This window comes from Thermobia domestica, chromosome 5 (genome assembly GCF_964235325.1).
Source record: "Thermobia domestica chromosome 5, izTheDome1.hap1.1, whole genome shotgun sequence".
Classification (NCBI taxonomy): Eukaryota; Metazoa; Arthropoda; class Insecta; order Zygentoma; family Lepismatidae; genus Thermobia; species Thermobia domestica.
Window position 1 is genome coordinate 146054238 of NC_137458.1, and position 18916 is coordinate 146073153.

General features: G+C 34.9%; 1 protein-coding gene across 1 annotated transcript in view; it reads right to left on the reverse strand.

The window, feature by feature from the left end:
- LOC145686151 (sodium- and chloride-dependent GABA transporter 2-like) overlaps positions 1 to 9469 on the reverse strand; it is a 193897-nt gene extending 184428 nt beyond the window's left edge. Inside the window, exon 1 of the mRNA XM_081759143.1 lies at positions 9158 to 9469. The gene's annotated coding sequence lies outside the window, so the exon portion shown is untranslated. The remainder of the gene's footprint in view (positions 1 to 9157) is intronic.
- Between the last annotated feature and the right edge of the window lie 9447 nt (positions 9470 to 18916).

The window sequence follows — 18916 nt, forward strand, 5'->3', positions numbered from 1 at the left end:
GAAGAATAGGCGGTTATTTGAAGCGTTTGCAAAGAGTTTTTATTGCTCATGCGTACGCTTAGAATACGCTGACCATGTATTTAAATGTGGATGGCTAATCACAATGTGCTGCAAACACGAAAGCAATAAAAACGCGCAGAAAACGTCGGCTCGAGTGTATTTGGTGCGTTTCGAAACAATGGGTGATATCAATAAAACGGAGAAGTTACTCATTACGCCCAATTTTGAAGTAGTTACTCGCATTGGTATCAATAAAAAGAGAACTGAGCACTAGTCGTCTCGGCTGACCTCGGAGAAGCCCCGCCCTTTTGAAGTAACCACACCTCTATTCTCGAGCCGAATAACTACTCCGCGTTTGATATCAATAAAAATCAAGACTCTTCTGTGATGCTAGTAACTTCTCCAAATTTGTGGAGCAAGCTAAATAGGTGACTCCGTGCGAAATATTTCAGAGTATATGATTGTTTTGCTATGTAGTAAAACTTATAAATTGCATAGAAATGTTGCAAATGGAGATTACAAAAAACATAGGTTCATGAAAGAAAATGTAAAGTAGTTAGCACAACATTTTTTAGGAGAATCAACGGAAATTTGGGATGGTGCACTACGTAATGGCAAAAAGATGCGGGTTTTCTTGCTTTACGTGAGTGATCCGGGATTCCAGGTCTGAATTGAATTTCAGGGGATTCTGTTGTGGCTCAAAGTACTGTGTCTATGACTACTACAAGTGTAATGGATGCGATTATTGCGAAATCTGAAAATTGATTGTTTCCGGAGATGTGTGTAATATTCAAACAGCAAAGGCAGAGTGGCAAGAACAATATACATTTCCGGGTGCTATCGGAGCACTTGACTATAAACACGTGGCAATAAAGAAACCTAGTATTTTGGAGACGAATACGCTAATAGGAAGAGCTCCTTCGTGGCTAAGCGGAGAGCGTACATGCCTTTGGCATGAGAGACCCGCGTTCGATTCCCGGCGGGAGTTCATATGGTTCGGATTCCAAGTTACTCATCCGTCCATATAGCCTCGCTACTGAAAAGGACATTAAACTCAAAATCAACTCAACTCAACCCTGATAGGAAGGTTGTATACATGAGAATGTATATTTTTTTATGCCAAGGTGAAAGGGGACGCGTATGGTGTGGAAAACGCAATCAGATTGATGTGCTTTATGACGTGACTGGCTGGACTATTTAAAAAAGGAAACAAAGGGACCAAGTGTCTGATTTCGTTCTTAAAGCTAAACAATCTACAAAGACCTTGGACAACACGTGATATGCACTTGTCGTGCTAATCTTGATATTGCTGGATTCCAATCAACATCCATCAGTTCCAAGAAGTTCGTTCCCGTGGTTTCAGTATTACTTTCTTGTTTCCCGTTTTCTTTTTCAAATTAGTTTTTTTTTTTTCTTAATGCTCGCTCGGATATTAAAGATTCTCTTTTGGATTTGCTCTCATTTGTAGATGTATTTGATATTTCGTTGCATTTCACTGTAATTGCCTTCAAAGCTTCGGCTTTCCTTCGTTTACTTTCTGGTAACTGTGACTTTGAAAGTACCACTGGAATTTTTATAATATCCACAAATGCATTTTAATTGAAACTGTCGTTGCTACTTGTCCCTTCCATGGCGTTTAGGATATTACGCCATAAGTTAAAAACAACGAAATGACCGCGCGACGGATGGGAGAAATGAGTAACTACTTCTTTTATTGATACGACTCAGTGCTACGTGCAGAGGAAGCGCGAGTAAACGTTCATAAATCTGGAGCAGACTAGACCTGAGTAGTGGCTTGTTTTATTGGGTGATATCAATAAAAATAAGTAACTACTCCTGAGAAGTCCTGCTCGAGAATCGGAGTAACTATACCTGGAGTAATCTCCTCCCTCAATTTCGTATCAATAAAACAAGCCACTACTCAGGACTAGTCTGCTTCAGATTTATGAACGTTTACTCGCGCTTCCTCTGCACGTAGCACTGAGTCGTATCAATAAAAGAAGTAGTTACTCATTTCTCCCATCCGTCGCGCGGTCATTTCGTTGTTTTTAACTTATGGCGTAATATCCTAAACGCCATGGAAGGGACAAGTAGCAACGACAGTTTCAATTAAAGTGCATTTGTGGATATTATAAAAATTCCAGTGGTACTTTCAAAGTCACAGTTACCAAAAAGTAAACGAAGGAAAGCCGAAGCTTTGAAGGCAATTACAGTGAAATGCAACGAAATATCAAATACATCTACAAATGAGAGACAAATCCAAAAGAGAATCTTTAATATCCGAGCGAGCATTAAGAAAAAAAAAAAACTAATTTGAAAAAGAAAACGGGAAACAAGAAAGTAATACTGAAACCACGGGAACGAACTTCTTGGAACTGATGGATGTTGATTGGAATCCAGCAATATCAAGATTAGTACGACAAGTACATATCACGTGTTGTCCAAGGTCTTTGTAGATTGTTTGGCTTGAAGAACGAAATCAGACACTTGGTCCCTTTGTTTCCTTTTTTAAATAGTCCAGCCAGTCACGTCATAAAGCACATGAATCTGATTGCGTTATCCACACCATACGCGTCCCCTTTCACCTTGGCATAAAAAAATATACATTCTCATGTATACAACCTTCCTATCAGCGCTGAGTTGAGTTGATTTTGAGTTTAATGTCCTTTTCAGTAGCGAGGCTATATGGACGGATGAGTAACTTGGAATCCGAACCATATGAACTCCCGCCGGGAATCGAACGCGGGTCTCTCATGCCAAAGGCATGTGCGCTATCCGCTTAGCCACGAATGAGCTCTTCCTATTAGCGTATTCGTCTCCAAAGTACTAGGTTTCTTTATTGCCACGTGTTTATAGTCAAGTGCTCCGATAGCACCCGGAAATGTATATTGTTCTTGCCACTCTGCCTTTGCTGTTTGAATATTACACACACCTCCGAAAACAATCAATTTTCAGATTTCGCAATAATCGCATCCATTACACTTGTAGTAGTCATAGACACAGTACTTTGAGCCACAACAGAATCCCCTGACATTCAATTCAGACCTGCAATCCCGGATCACTCACGTAAAGCAAGAAAACCCGCATCTTTTTGCCATTACGTAGTGCACCATCCCAAATTTCCGTTGATTCTTCTAAAAAATGTTGTGCTAACTACTTTACATTTTCTTTCATGAACCTATGTTTTTTGTAATCTCCATTTGCAACATTTCTATGCAATTTATAAGTTTTACTACATAGCAAAACAATCATATACTCTGAAATATTTCGCACGGAGTCACCTATTTAGCTTGCTCCACAAATTTGGAGAAGTTACTAGCATCACAGAAGAGTCTTGATTTTTATTGATATCAAACGCGGAGTAGTTATTCGGCTCGAGAATAGAGGTGTGGTTACTTCAAAAGGGCGGGGCTTCTCCGAGGTCAGCCGAGACGACTAATGCTCAGTTCTCTTTTTATTGATACCAATGCGAGTAACTACTTCAAAATTGGGCGTAATGAGTAACTTCTCCGTTTTATTGATATCACCCATTGATACGAAATTGAGGGAGGAGATTACTCCAGGTGTAGTTACTCCGATTCTCGAGCCGGACTTCTCAGGAGTAGTTACTTATTTTTATTGATATCACCCAATAGACCGTCTGCTGTTTAAAAGATGTCTAAAGGAAGGAAAAAAGAGGAAAGACCTGTTGCCAGGCGAGGGGATTTTAGCAAGAAACAGCTGCTTGGAAGATGCTTTGTGCAGAGTATTGGATCTCTGATATTATAGGCCTGGACCTGGCAAAAAGACCTGGAAACCCTGACTGGCTCACAGTATGATTTATTAAAATTACCGAATAGCCACCTAGATCGCGTTCGCTGCGGGGTAACGCATCAAAAACGCATTCTCGAATAACCATACACTAAGAGAGGGGTTTGTTACCTTTTTATCTTATGTTATTCTCTAATAATCTCATAATCCGGCCTTTCTTCTAGAAAGTTTTGACCGGAAACGGAGTGGAAATATGAAGGTGCTGCATTAAGACATTATCTCCACAAGAACATATAAACCTACTCCACAGGAGTGATACTCTATACAATCACCATTTAATTTGTCTTAACTTCGGGAGAAAGATGCCGAGCATCTCCAGGAGATGGGGAGGGGCTATATACACCAAGAATTGTGACAGGAATAAACACTGCTCACAATGCTAGGTCATTACCATGGTAATTCTTCCGTTAAAAAAATTGGGCGATTAAATTAAACAAAAATTGTGTTAACTTTCAATTTAATCAATTAAAGTTTTCATCACTTAATATTTTATTTGGCAATCCTTTAAAAAATCGTAACGATTAAGTTAATCGTAATTCCCCCCCCCCTCAAAACATATGAAATATTCTACAAGAACTTTTTTCGACTTATATCGAAAACTTAAAAAGCAGTTTCAGAACAGTGACTGGAGAAATGACATACATTTATGTATGAATAATGTCACTTGAAAAAGTATAGAAGTAATTGATCCACAAAAAGTTAATTTAAATGACAAAAAATCTTATATTTTTCTGCGTTTCATAGTATGATGTTGTGATTGTAGTTTTTTAAAAATATAAATTATCAATTTTGCTTGAATACAATGCATAGCTTTAACTATTAAATTTTACATTTACTTTCACAAATGAAGACAGTCCTTATTGCATTGTACTGGGAATTGCCATTTTTAATTTTAATTTTAATCAATTAATATTGAAGTTAATTTTAACTTGAAAATAATTTCTTAATTAAATCAATTATTTTTCCATAGTAATTTCATTAGATTTTCTAACTATGGTTATTACTACCGAAAACTAATGTTACTTCACCGGTAATCGAACTAGGACTGAGTGTATGGGAGCGCTAATCTTTCAAGGACATCAATAATAATAAATAACTCGTATTAGCCCCAGGGCTGGATTAAACCTCTGGAGGTCCGGGGCTGGAAAAAATATGTGGCCCCTGCCGACTTCACCTCATACATTTCTGTGAAAGTACATTAGGAAAATTAAGGGAATATGTTTCATATTTTTGGTCATATTTTATTTTATGATGGTGATTGTATCTTCATGATTCTCTTTAGTTAACAGTTGAGATTTTGATCAGAGTGGAGGCCCGTGGCTAGATCCCCATAACCCCCCTCCCTTTAATCGGACCCTGATCAGCCCTAATAAAAGATTACAGTTTTATCTGTTTTTTTTTCTAAAACCATGTTTTATAATTAATTTTCCTTGTTGCCGAGAAAAAAAATTAAGAAACAAGTTCTTCTTCTTTTCTTTATTTTCGTTTCGCAGAATACACTTAATGTGTCAAGGGCAATCTTTCATTCTTTTCTTTCTGTTCTTAAATAATTCCTTTGCTGTGCAGGTGAGAGTGAATGTACTCACCTTGTTCGCGCTGAATTATATGGAAATCTTTTCGCGTCATCTGCTACAATGACCTTAACAAAACACTTACGATTCAAACAGCGTTACAGTAAATTACACACCGAACATTTTACATGAAACTGGAAATAATTGGTTTCTTCGCAGTACGCAGGAATATCACATCAGATAAAAGATTTGTTGATATGTTTTTTGGTTCAGTTTGTGACGTTTAGGATATTCAGTGAAAAACCACACACTGACAAAAGTTTGATCATTAAACCATTGTTTTACGTAGTATTAGATGTTTTTCAAAACAGAAAAAGTGTACTTATGGAAAGCAAAATTCTTTGCACTTTAGTTTAATATCGAAAGGCAAATTAGCACACTTCTTGAATTAGGAAGCAGAAAACTCCGTTACCTACACTGAGAATAAGTAAATGAAACATTTGTCATTTGGCTAAATCCTATGAATTCGTGAGCAGTAGCGCCAGACAGTTAGACTAACACAATTTTGTAAACAAAACACGATTTGGTTGAATAATGAAAATATTAACAAAGATTTGGAACTTCATTCCGTAGTAGTTTGACTCGACGCAACGCAACTTTGCGTTTAAGTTCGTGATAAGTTTGTTTTTTTGGCATAGCAGTTATATCATAAGCGTTTATTTTCTGTTTTGCATGGGTTGCGTTGTTGTATTCCATACATTTAGCGAAGGCTGATATGGAACGAGGCCTTTGCTAGTATAATGAAGAGTATCCCAAAGCTGCGCATTTGGTAGGCTCTACGCAGACTAATAGTTGGCATAGTCGGGATTTCAAATTGCAAAAAATGAAGTTGGGAAACATGTTGACCTAATGTAATCTAAAGCGTGTGTTGGCCAACCAACAATTTGCCGTCTACGTTGGCAATTGTTGGTTGGCAAATAATCGGCAAAGTGGACAATTGCAACTTAAGAGTCAACGCTGGTAGTTGGTTACTCTACCGTTTCGCACTGTTAGGCCTACTGTCTGTGCTGTTAGACCTATTATCATTATTAAGTATTCTGTTTGCTCTGGAGGTCCTGCGACTAACGAGTTTTCTTATTCTTATATTCGGTCCTGGAAATGTTTCTTCCATGTTTTTCGATCTTCAGCTTCATCTTTTAACTTTCTCTCTTTCCTCTTTTAACTTTTATTTTGTCCAAACGATTTCTTTTAGCCAAAAATGTCTTATTTTTATTTTTTTTAAAAAAAAACAACATTCACACTTTCCCAAATGTACTATATTTATAAAGAACAGAAAAAAACCTACAAAAATTGAAATAAATGTACCATTTCATGTATCAAGAAGTTGAACAAATTTAAATCTAAGGCATGTATTTGATAAAACAAAAACTTTTTATTACAAATTTTCTAGTTTTAGTTGTCTTTCTAATATATTACACGTGTCGCAAATAAAAATTGAAAAATGAGCATATAATTTATTAGGCCTACTTTCTTTGTAATTTACATTGAAGTAATGTAAAGTAAAGTAAATAAATAAATAAATACTTTAAAACCCGGGATACTTCCAGCGCAATATATATGAAATTATGTCTAGTGGATTCAAAGCTGAATGTTATTTACTGTTACCTTTAGAAAGTTTAACCCCGATAATTAAATTTCACATCTTTTCTTTATATACAAGATGAAGTCTTTCAGTTTATGTCCCACTAATACCTTCTTGACTAAAGGAGAGAAATAATTAATGAAAGTAAATGGTTAAGAAAGGAATTGATGGAATGTAAATGTGGGAGGAAATGGGAGAACCTACAGACACGATGTTGTTCACTAGAAACTAACATTGTCTAGGACTTTTTGTATTCATTTGTGAATTCCTGACCTGAAACTCTCCTTGCGAACGCCACTGGTTTGTAAGATTATCTTAGCTTCTTGATATTTTGAAAGAAAGGGATTTTCTAATTTATAACCCTTTTCTCCATTTATTCGTTTTTTTTTTAATTTATTTATTCCAAATATTTTCTTTGCGGTCATCTTTTCGTGAATTAATGTGCACATTTCATATCCATATACTAAGATGGACAAAATTATCATGTTATACATTTATATTTATCTATTTTCTATCATTCTCTATAACACATTATTTTAAAAATAGATTGCATTTTATTCCATTAATTTTATATTTTTTAAAAACCCACACCACCTTAGTTCTTATTATATTTGCTAAAACTATACCTAAATATTTAAATTTATTAATATTCTCTACACCAGGGATGCAAATAACCACTCGCCCACTCCCCCGGGACGAGTGGTTCATTGGTGCTGGCGAGTATTTATCATACCGAAGGTAAGTAAATGATTTCTATTGCGAGATATGGGCTAGTAGCTTTTTTCTTGGGCTAGTAAAATTTTGTTGCTTATTTGCATCCCTGCTCTACACTATTCATACATGTCACAAAAATACATGATTACAATCAGTATGTGCGTGACTTAGAAGAAATCAAGTAACAATAGATACTTTAATGCACGAGTCTCGGGTTAGCTTCCTGGTGGAAGAGTCTTGAAAGTTTTGATTGCAATACCGTGATTGTTGAAAGACGCTTTGCACTCTAATCCAACAACTAACTGGTGGAGGGGGGGGGGGACACACAATTTTCAGTGTTCACATAGCACCGTGAAGTAACTGGGTCACGATTGGCTAGTTTAACCAAAAATAGACTGAAACTATGGTTTAAAATACCAGTAAAATAACGGCGGTGGTAGCCGATAGCTTATACCCAAAAATAAAACTGTGTTGCCGGCTTTAGCTCAAGGTAGGACTGTAACGGCATTGAGATTAATTTTATAATACTCATGAAATGCATAGATTTTCTGTTTTTGAATGAACTCCTCGTTCATCAACAATAAAGTATTCACATTCTAACGGGAATACGTAATGTAGACTAAATATGACACAATTAAATATCATAATTACCATAAAGAATTGGAATTTCTATACAGCGATGGTCCATTTTGTGTCTTTAAGTGTAATATAGTTTAGATTTAGAGAAAAAAATCCGTTTCTCAAATTCAGTTCTGGACTTGAAAGTTTGAATATTGTTGCTGTTATTATTATTATTATTATTATTATTATTATTATTATTATTATTATTATTATTATTATTATTATTATTATTATTATTATTATTATTATTATTATTATATTTATTAACGCACGAACTGGTCAGAATACTTGCAGAACAAATAGCAAATCAAAATGCGCCTGCAGATCTTCATATCGGAATGTAGCTATTACTACCCATTAGTCAGCTATCACCATCCTTAGGCAAATTAAGCAGCTGTCTAGGGCCCCAACTTCAGACAGGGCCCTGGCTAGTGGACGAAATAGGCGTCTTCAGCACTAAAGACTTAAAGAGATCAAATAGTCTATAGACTATAGTGAGGTCCCTCACCCGTTCCTTTACAGAGAAGGAAGTATAAAAGGAAAAAGCATAGTTGGCACTTATTCATATCATTTCTAATTATATTTATCTATTTTCTAAAGTCAAAATACGTTAAAGAAATCAAAATGAATGTGTCAAATTTGTTTTTCACTAAATTACCAAAAGCGGGGAACCTGACTCTGTTAACTGCCAAGGGAGAGTCTCTAAGACCGGATATGCCAGTAGATTAAAATAATAATAATAATAATAATTTGTCAGTAATTGCTTTATTATTAATTTCTAATATTCCGAGTTGTCATTGTCCGGTGCAAATAGAAATCTCTCAGCACCAATAGTAAGTGCAAAATGCTTTTCACTAACCTTTCTTTCCAAAATTATTCCAATAAAAATGTGTTGTTTTGTCTATCACTTGACTGGAAACAATAATTCCAAAACAAATGTTTTATTTTAAAAAAAATCACTATAGAGCTCTTGAATGCACTAAAATGTTGATTGAAAACACAACAGCAAAGGAAAACCGTCACCCACACTACCGTTTGTTAAAAAGTAAAAATTACGATTAACCGCTTCGCTTGTCAGGAACATCAGCTGTGCCTGTAACCCGTCCGTGCACACTTTTATCTGCCTTTTAAAACATCACACTTGGCTTTCGCGCGCCTTACTACATCATATGTGACATCCACTACAACTATTGTACCTGTGCGAGTGACGTCACAATCAACTCGGAACACCTTGACTCCGTAGCAAGCAGCTGTGTTACGATGATGAGCAGCGTTGTCAACTGGGAAGATATATTGACAAAAGAAAAAAGTAACAAATAGCAAAATCAAAAAGCGCCTGCAGTTCCTCCGCCAATTTCTATTTATTTTTTGTAAGGTAATAACGTAATAACACTTACACGTGCAATATTTATCAATATGATTAATTAGATAAGAATAATTATTATTTTACTTTAGTGGTTTTCACTACCTTTTATATAGTACAGATAATTCAGAACTTGATAATTCTGAAGTCCCAAATATTTTCACAGATTTTTGAGCTGTAAGTGAAGATCTGAAACTAATTATAAAAGTAGGTCTAATAGTATATATTTTTAATGATAGTTTTCTTTCAAAAGTTCTTATATTCTTCGCATGTTTTTGCATTATTCACAAAACTTAGGAGAAATAGTGAGAAAGCCTTACGGTTATGCCCTTTGGGCTAAAACAGACAGAGAGTGAATTAAATAAATGTCTATCTCACTTGAGGAGTGCGATCTATCACCAAATCCATGAATGTGAAAATGAACTAAGCTCAGCTACTTCATGAGTTTAAATACGAACTAGACATTTTTTTTTTTTTTTTGGTTTAAATTTCGAGTATGTTGAAGTTGAGGGGAACTAATTTATGAGTTTGAATTGTGAACTAGCTTAGCTTTTAGGTTTATTTCAAGTGTAAGTTGAGCTGAACTAATTTATGAGTTTGAATGTGGATTTGCTAAGCTTTTATTTTGAGCGTGAGTTAAGCTAAGCTACTTTAGGTTTGAATGTGAACTAGATTATTTGTTTCATTCATTTTAAGCGTGAGTTATACTAAGCTACTTTATGAATTTGAATATAAACTAGACCTTTAAAAAAGAAGTGAGTTGAGCTGACTAGTTTATGAGGTTGAGCGTTAAATTGTATGGTTTTTATTTTGAGTGTAAGTTAAGCTAAGCTACTTTATGACTCTGAATATGAACGAGCTCATATTTCTTCATTCATTTTGAGGTGAGTTGAGCTAAGCTTCTTTATGAATTTGAACGTGAAGAATTATTTTTTTCTATTTTCAGCGCGAATAGAGCTAAACTGCTTTAAAAATTATTACTCAAACTTGAAATATTACATCCTATTAGGCAAGGAGCGCACCCACGGGTGGTTGTCCGGGTCGGGATTTTCCAAATTTCCTAACTCTTAACATGTATGTGTACACTTTCTTAATAATATTATACTTGTATAACAGGGAAATGATTGATATAGCATGAGCATTTGATTTTACACTGCATATATATTCTTTCTCTTATAGAAAATAATCTAGTTTTATCATTTTTTTTCTGAAAATATAGGTGGAAGTATTTTAGATCTACAATTACTAATCGGGTACAGAATAATACCATTCAATACTACAAAGGCGTAATTGCTTGTAGCAAGGGCACCCATCAGGGGGGGGCAAGGTGCGGCGATCGCCCCCCTAAGAGGAAATTGTACTTGGGAATATCGAAAACCCAATAGAATTTTTACATTAGTTACAGCAAAATTTGAAATTATATTTGAAACGTCGCTTATACTTGCCCCCCTTGGAAACCACAACATGGGCGCCCTTGGCTTGTAGTGTTGGATCCCCAACAAAAATTTCTGGGTGCGCTCCTGAATTAGGCTTATAGTTATTCTCTCAACGAGTGATAAAAGGATGGTGCTCGACGAACAAAGATTTGATTTAATTTCAGTTTAGCGTCCTGTTCAGCAGCGAGGCTACATGAAACGTGGATCTACAGCTTAACGTAGAATCCGAACAAGATGAACTCCCACCGGGAATCGATCTCAGGTCTTACACGCAAGAGATATGTACGCCAATCGCTTAGCCACGAGGGAAGTTTCAACGAACAAGGATTTAAATAAGTAAATAAATAAAAATTTTATCAGTGAAATCTTCATTTTAATCTAGTATATTTTAAAGTCTTATTATTGTAATAATTATCATTTACAGTAAAAAATTTTTATTATATTTCATGTGAATTAACAACAATGGTTTGGCAATTCTCACATCAATGTGACTTCTTGTTTAAAACAAAGAAGAAGAAGAAGGAGAACAGAAGTTAGAGACTCACTCTAACAATGGAAAGATTAAACCACCATGTACCCACATCACCTCCCAACTTAAAATCAACTTCATACATGCACTTAAACCCTTAAACTAATCAATGATTTTTTTCTTCAGGTTTGGTTTTGACAGAAGTGGGAGAGTGTTATCTTTTTGACCGTCAATGAATAACACCTGAATCTCAGTCATCCTAATTTTCAAGAGACATATATGTATATAACCAAAGAACTAATGTTTACGCTACTAGCAAATAAGTGCCCACGCTTGGATACATTTCTAATTGCGCTTTTTATACTAATGTGAGGGTCCTCAATACAATGTAATCATTTTCAAACATATGCGTCCACCAAGCCACGAAGAAAATTATCTCAAAGCTGAGTTATTTATATTTATTTATATCAAAAATTTGAAATCACTTTTCTAGACACATTTAAAACGCGTGTGTTTAAAACAAGTACATTAACTTCAGCATCCGGGTTGACGAGAGATTCTTGTTGCACCAAAGAGATCAGGTCAAAAATACCCATAATCAAAGAAATATTCAACAAGAAAAAATCACTCTTAACTAACAGGTTTAATATTGGACTTAGGAAGAAGTTGGTCAAGTGTTATATATGGAGCATTGGACTGTATGGTTCAGAAACTTGAACATTACGGAAGTTAGAGATGAAATATTTAGAGAGCTTCGAAATGTGGTGTTGGAGGAAGATGGAGAAGATAAAATTGACAGAGAGAGAGAGAGAGAGAGAAAGAGAGAGAGAGAGAGCAGCAAACGAAAATGTTCTAAAACGGATAGGAGAGAAGAGGAATCCTAGCTTTTAGCCAGCATTCTTAGTAGGAAGGCCAATCAAATTGGACATATCTTGCGAAGAAATTGTCTTCTTCGTATTGCCATAAAAGGAAAGATGGAAGGAAAAAATTAAATGAAATCTTTAAGTTTTACGTCCCACGGTTATGCCGGTTAGGCTAAAGGAGACGGTGATGATCAGAGATGAGTGAAATGGTGGAATTAAGAAAGTGGGAGAAAACGGGAGAACTCCAGAAAACCCATGAGCACGGTGTTTGTCGCCCACAAAGTCCACACGGCGCGAGCTAGGATCAAACCAAGGATCCCAAGCACCGGAGGTGAACGCTCTACCACTGAGCCACTGCGCACCTGCGAAAGATGGGAGGAATGCAAGAAATAGGAAGAAGAACACAACTGATCGATGATTTGAAAAATAAGAAAATATTATGAGTTAAAATAGGAAGCTGAAGATCGAGAAATGTGTAAGATATATTCCCAGGCCTAAATCTAAATTAAATAAATAAATAAAAACTTATGTCCCAGAACCTGCCGAAAGGCAGAAATAATAATAATAATAATAATAATAATAATAATAATAATAATAATAATAATAATAATAATAATAATAATAATAATAAAATTCAGCATCCTCAAATTAGTACAAAATTGCAATTACCTAGGTAGAAATGGGCGTCTTTTACTAGTAGCATCATCATTAGTTTCTTCGAGTAATATCAGGACCGAATCAAAATTCTCTTGTACTCACGGCAGCTAATGGGAGACCCATACCATATTCCATAAAAATAAATAAATAAATAAATAAATAAATAATAGTAATAATCTTAAAGTTCTTGAAGTTTAAGGTAATTCTATCGGTGAATGTGAAGTCGGGATTCAAACCAAAAGATAAAAAAAACATTCCACTTTACTCGCATGCTTCCCTATAGCAAGACTAATATTTTAAAATGACATTTCTACATTCTCGTGTGGCAAAAGATCTTTATTAGGATCTAGATTCATGTGAAGATAGCAATGCAAAATATACACTGACACAGAAAAAAACTTCAAAGTGGTTAAAGTAATCAAAATGGCATTTACACAACAATATAGTAAGCAAACTGTCCCCACAGACATGCTCAATAACATCATATGTAATGCAATGTTTCCAACTGACCACAAAATGAAGTTTTGTTAAATAGCACGGAACACAAATTATAACATTTAGAAAGTCTAATTATGAGTAGAACCATACCTGTGAAGTCTTGATGTGCAGTGTTGCCAACGTTTGAAGATAGGACTATATGAATTCCTATATAAATCTTGGATATAGAAGAGTACATACAGTACACGATTATTTTTGTACTTCAGTGGTTATATTGTTGTTTGTGGTTTCATATTTTTGTTTCAACTAGTTCGAATCGTGCACTGTATGTACTCTTCTACATCTAAGATTCATATAGGAATTCATATAGGCCTATTTTCAAACGTTGGCAACACTGCATATCAAGAATTCAGAGGTATGATTATACTCATAATTAGATTTTCTAAATGTTATATTTTGTGTTCCGTGTCATTTAACAAAACTTCATTTTGTGGACAGTTGGAAACAGTGCATTACATATGATGATATTGAGCATGTCTGTGAGCACAATGTTTGTTTACTATACTGTTGTGTAAATATCATTTTGATTACTTTAACCATTTTGAAGTTCTTTCTGTGTCAGTGTATCTTTTGCATTGCTATCTTCACGTGATTCTTGAACTTGCTTCAGGGCCGCGGTGGCTCAGTGGTAGAGCGTTCACCTCTGGTGCTTGGGGTCCCGGGTTCGATCCCAGCCCCCGCCAAGTGAACTTTGTGGTGGACAAACACCGTGTGCGTGAGTTTTCTCGGGGATCTCCCGTTTCCTCCCACTTTCTTCATTTCATTCATTACTCATCATCACCGTCTCCTTTAGCCTAACCGGCATAACCGTGGGACGTAAAACTCAAAGATTTCATTTCATTTTTGAACTTTCTTTCCGCTGTATCTTCTGTGTTTTTGGGTGTCGGTCCGTAAAACTTTGGTTTTTTCACTTTTCAACAGTCCTCTATCGATTGCGCCTTGTTTGATTGGGCAATGCTACTATCAATATAAGGTGTTCCCTTGTTAGCAATGGAATATTATAAAACTAGGTTCAATACCAAATTTTGTTTAACCGGCTTTGTTGTAACGAAAGTTTGGCAACGATAATAGACAAAACTAAATCAAGATCCTTAACATAATGCGAGTCCCTTAGTCATAGCATTTTCATAGAATATAGTGTATCATTGGTTTGAGAACAAATGTGTTACGAACGAGTTTTGTGAACATATTTTATGCATCTCCCTCATACTGTTTTTTAAATTTAGTATTACTGATTCATCTTTTAAAAGATTGTTATTTTCATTCTATAATCTTCATAACAAAAAAAAAAAAAAACAATTAAAAATGTAAAAAAGTACTATACTTCTATAGCTAGAACGGAGTAATTCTATTTACGTTAATTTAAATGGAAATAACATTTCGGTTCATAAACAGCATTAGGGTACGGTTATACAAAAAATTTTCCTATTTCATCCTTTGGTTTTGTTTTCCAATTTCGAACCACCCTTCACTCTTCATACAACAGCGTGTTTACACCGAGTCTAGCGATCAATTTTCCTCACTAAAAGTCAAATCAAGGCCGGCAGGGAAAACGTTCAAATAATTCTCTGTGGCTCAGGCAGCACCATCACATTTGGAGTTAAGAGAACATCTGAAAACCCTGTTTTAAACATTACTGAGCAAACAGAACTGCTTTGTATATCTATGCGTGAGAACAGGCAATCTGCGCTCTGTCCACTGCAAAAATAGATAAATAAATAAAAGGAAGAGATACGAAGCTTGATTCAGCATATGATATCACCAGGTTGTATTTAAAACAATGTGTTCCTTTTGCTTTTTCCATCCCATTGAAGGAGGAAATAGGGAAATATAAGATAGGAAAATTTCGGTCTAACCGTACCCTTACAGAATGGATTAAGTTCGTGATCCCTGGTTTCACTGTACTTTGCATCAAGTAATATTATAGTTTTATAATAGTTTATATATATTAGAGTTTTATTTACTTTACCCGATCCATGTCGTGCTCTGAAATTCAGTTTAGTTTATCTTCTAAATAAATATAATAGGAGAATGTGACCCCTGTCTTAAAATAGTTCTGAATGATATCTACTAATATCTTCGAAAGTGAATTAAATTGTGAGAAGAAATCCATAACATTGCTCATAAAATCAGGAAATATTATTTTTTTCCGTCAGTAATACTTAATAATTCGAATTAATTTATCTTAAAACAACCCCTTACACTTTCTTTGAGAATGAAACTACCAAGTTGTGTCATTCGCATGAGGGCTATTAAATCTAAACTAATAGTGACATCTTGTGTTGGACTGTTTGCATAAGAAATAGTACTTATGCAAAGCCTATTTGCATAACAATAAATTCCATGTCACATTTTATCTGGATCGAAGTTGATGAAATACTTCGCATTGTATTGTCATCGCAGACGAGGTTGTACGCAAATTTTAAAAGAAACTATGTCAGCTAAAGTAGCTAAAGACGAAGCAAAATTTGACCCAAAAATGAGGAGAAAAATGGATAAATAATAGAAATACCTTGTTTAGGTGGTAGTTCTCTTCCGTATACCTGTAACAAGATGCTGCTGCATCGAACTCTTAATTATAACCAGAGTGTGGGTTGGAAAAATACTAACTATTGCTTGTAACGAAAGAATGTTTCATTACAATCGATTGCGCATCAAACACAATGATTTTCCTTTTCAAGGAAACACCAATGAAAGCAACAAGCTGTTTCTTAATCTATTTCATGTACTTTTGTTTCTTCCTTCCTTGTACGTTCATTATACGTTCATCCTTACACGTTCATTGTTATCATAACATAGATTCAAAGCATTTTTACAAATTTGTATATGGGTATATGGCAAGTGGATAGAAAATTGACACGTGTTAACGCAAACTTCCTCTAAATATCGGATATCCGTTAGTTATTTCTGTCTTTTTTTTTTTAAAAAAAAGAAATAATGTTTAGAGCTAAGTTGTTTTCGGAATTACTCTTTCTTAGATATTGTGTGGTCTATAAAAAAGTGTTCATTCTTATAAAATCTTATTCTATTTTATTTTTTTGTTTAATTATGAAAATGCGATGCCTTAGAAGTAGTAGGGTCACCTCAATGAACGAGTCATAAATTGGTTTGTTCCCTTCAGGCGCGCAACCAGAAATTTTTGTTGGGGGGGGGGGGTCCAATATTACAAGCCAGTACGCCTATGTAGTATTAAACGGGTATTATTCTCCACCCGAAAACACGATAAGTAATTTTAAATACTTTCATCTATATTTTCAGAAAAAAAATATGGAACTGGAATGTTTTTTAAATAAAAGAAACTGTACAAATTAAGTGTAAGATCAAATTTTCATGCTACATCAATTATTTCTGTGTTAAACAATTATAATTTTATTTAGAAAGTGTACAAATGTATGTCGAGTTAGGAAGTTTGGGGGGTCCGTACCCGGTGACCCACCGTGGGTGCGCCCCCTGGTTCTCTTGTAAGGCATAGTGGACATACCTGTGGATTTTCTCTAGATAAATGTAGTCTTGTGTTTAAAAAACTGCCCATCTACCTCTCTTCGTAAAGCCCAAAACTCTCTAACCTATATTTGAAATTAAAATCAAACAAATGTGGATTTTATTTAGTCAATTGAGATACACATTTATAACCAGTGTTAAAATTTCCTATGAACAATTTCCAGAGTATGGCATTCTAAAGCAAAATGGATAACCGAGATTTTTTGAACAGGACTGTACTTACGTGAGAAAATTTGGGTTCACTTTAGAATTTACCTTTCGCAGACTGATATACAATGAGATTGTCTTCTTTCCTTCGCCACAGGAGGATCGTATTTGATTCCTGGTAAGTGTGCATGTCATGCTAAGCTCTAAGTCCAGCTCCTAATAAGATCAATTCTGCAAGATTATAAATTCCGATAAATTATATTAAATGTAATGTGATTAAGAAATAAGTCAGATTGGAAATCGAATATGTTAATGTTCAAGTCCGAGTAATAGACATAATTAATCAAATTTTTGCAATAATTTTGTCGAATTGATATGATTTCGGTTGTTTGTGGGCATGTCCGGTTCATTGGGTACTCAGCGAAACTCAGACTCGGGTCGTACATGTTATCACTTAATATCACACTGTGATTATTTTCATACTGAGCAACACAATGTAGTGATGCGCCTGGTAAAGGACAACTTATCACCTAATAGATTGCATCCGCCTTGTGGTGAGTACTAACAATATTAACATAAGTATTTCGTGAAATATTGCTTTAATGGGACCTATAAATAATTATGTTGAATTCCGCTGAAGTAGAACTGTGTGATAGATTACGATGTATTACGAGACAGAATACGGTCAGCATCAATTGTTAAATTAGTCTGCTAAATATTTTTCTTCAAGATGGATTGAGACCCATACCCTGTATTTAATTCAACGCACATATAAAATTAGCCAATTGAAATGCACTTTTACCTAAAGATTTACGAAAATTATTGGAAATTATTTGAGTTCTGATATACCGGTACCAAACCCACTGATGCAAGTTTCAATTTATTCGAGTTTACTCTTAGTTACCGAATTTGCTCTTAAAGATATTTTCGAACGTTGAGACGTTAAATTGCTTTCTCCCATTCGGAAACAGAAGTTCATTTCATTTTATGATAGTCAAAATTGTTAGAAACTAAATAGGATTCTTACATTCATAAGAGCAGTAAGTAGATTCATCCCATTTCATGGAAATCGTTAGGCCAAATAATTAGTTCCCACCCCTCCACTAGAATACTGAAATAAGTAATTAGCAAATTCGCTTCTAACTGACACCTAAGTCACTTTTCCGCTCTCGAAAACTGTAAATTCTTCTATTTCAAAGAAAATACAGGGAACTAAAAATTAAAAGAAATGTGTAGGTCGATGTTTTATGTATCTGGCCTCTCTTTTGAGTTTGTTCACTCACTAAAACTAAGTGTCATAATGGTTACAGTATGTCACGATCATCTTAAGATTCCAGTGAAAATATTGTTTAGTGTTTCTCTGAAATCAGAGCAGCTCCTGAGTTTTATGAATACAACCCTATATTATTTAAATATTGTACTCCATATGAGAATAGATTAATTTAAGATTTTTACCATATTCCCAATTACACAACTTATTTCAGTTCTAAGCATAGCTGAACATTTGTCGCTTTTACACCTTTGCATTTAACATCTTCAATTATGCTCAAGTGAAAATGGCAAGGTTTGTTTTCCTTATAACTTTTCACATTCCATTACAAAATAGTAAATACGAGTATTAAGCAAGCTCTGACACAAAAGCGGAAATCCTTACTCTACGAATAGGCTTGAATGAAAAAAAAAA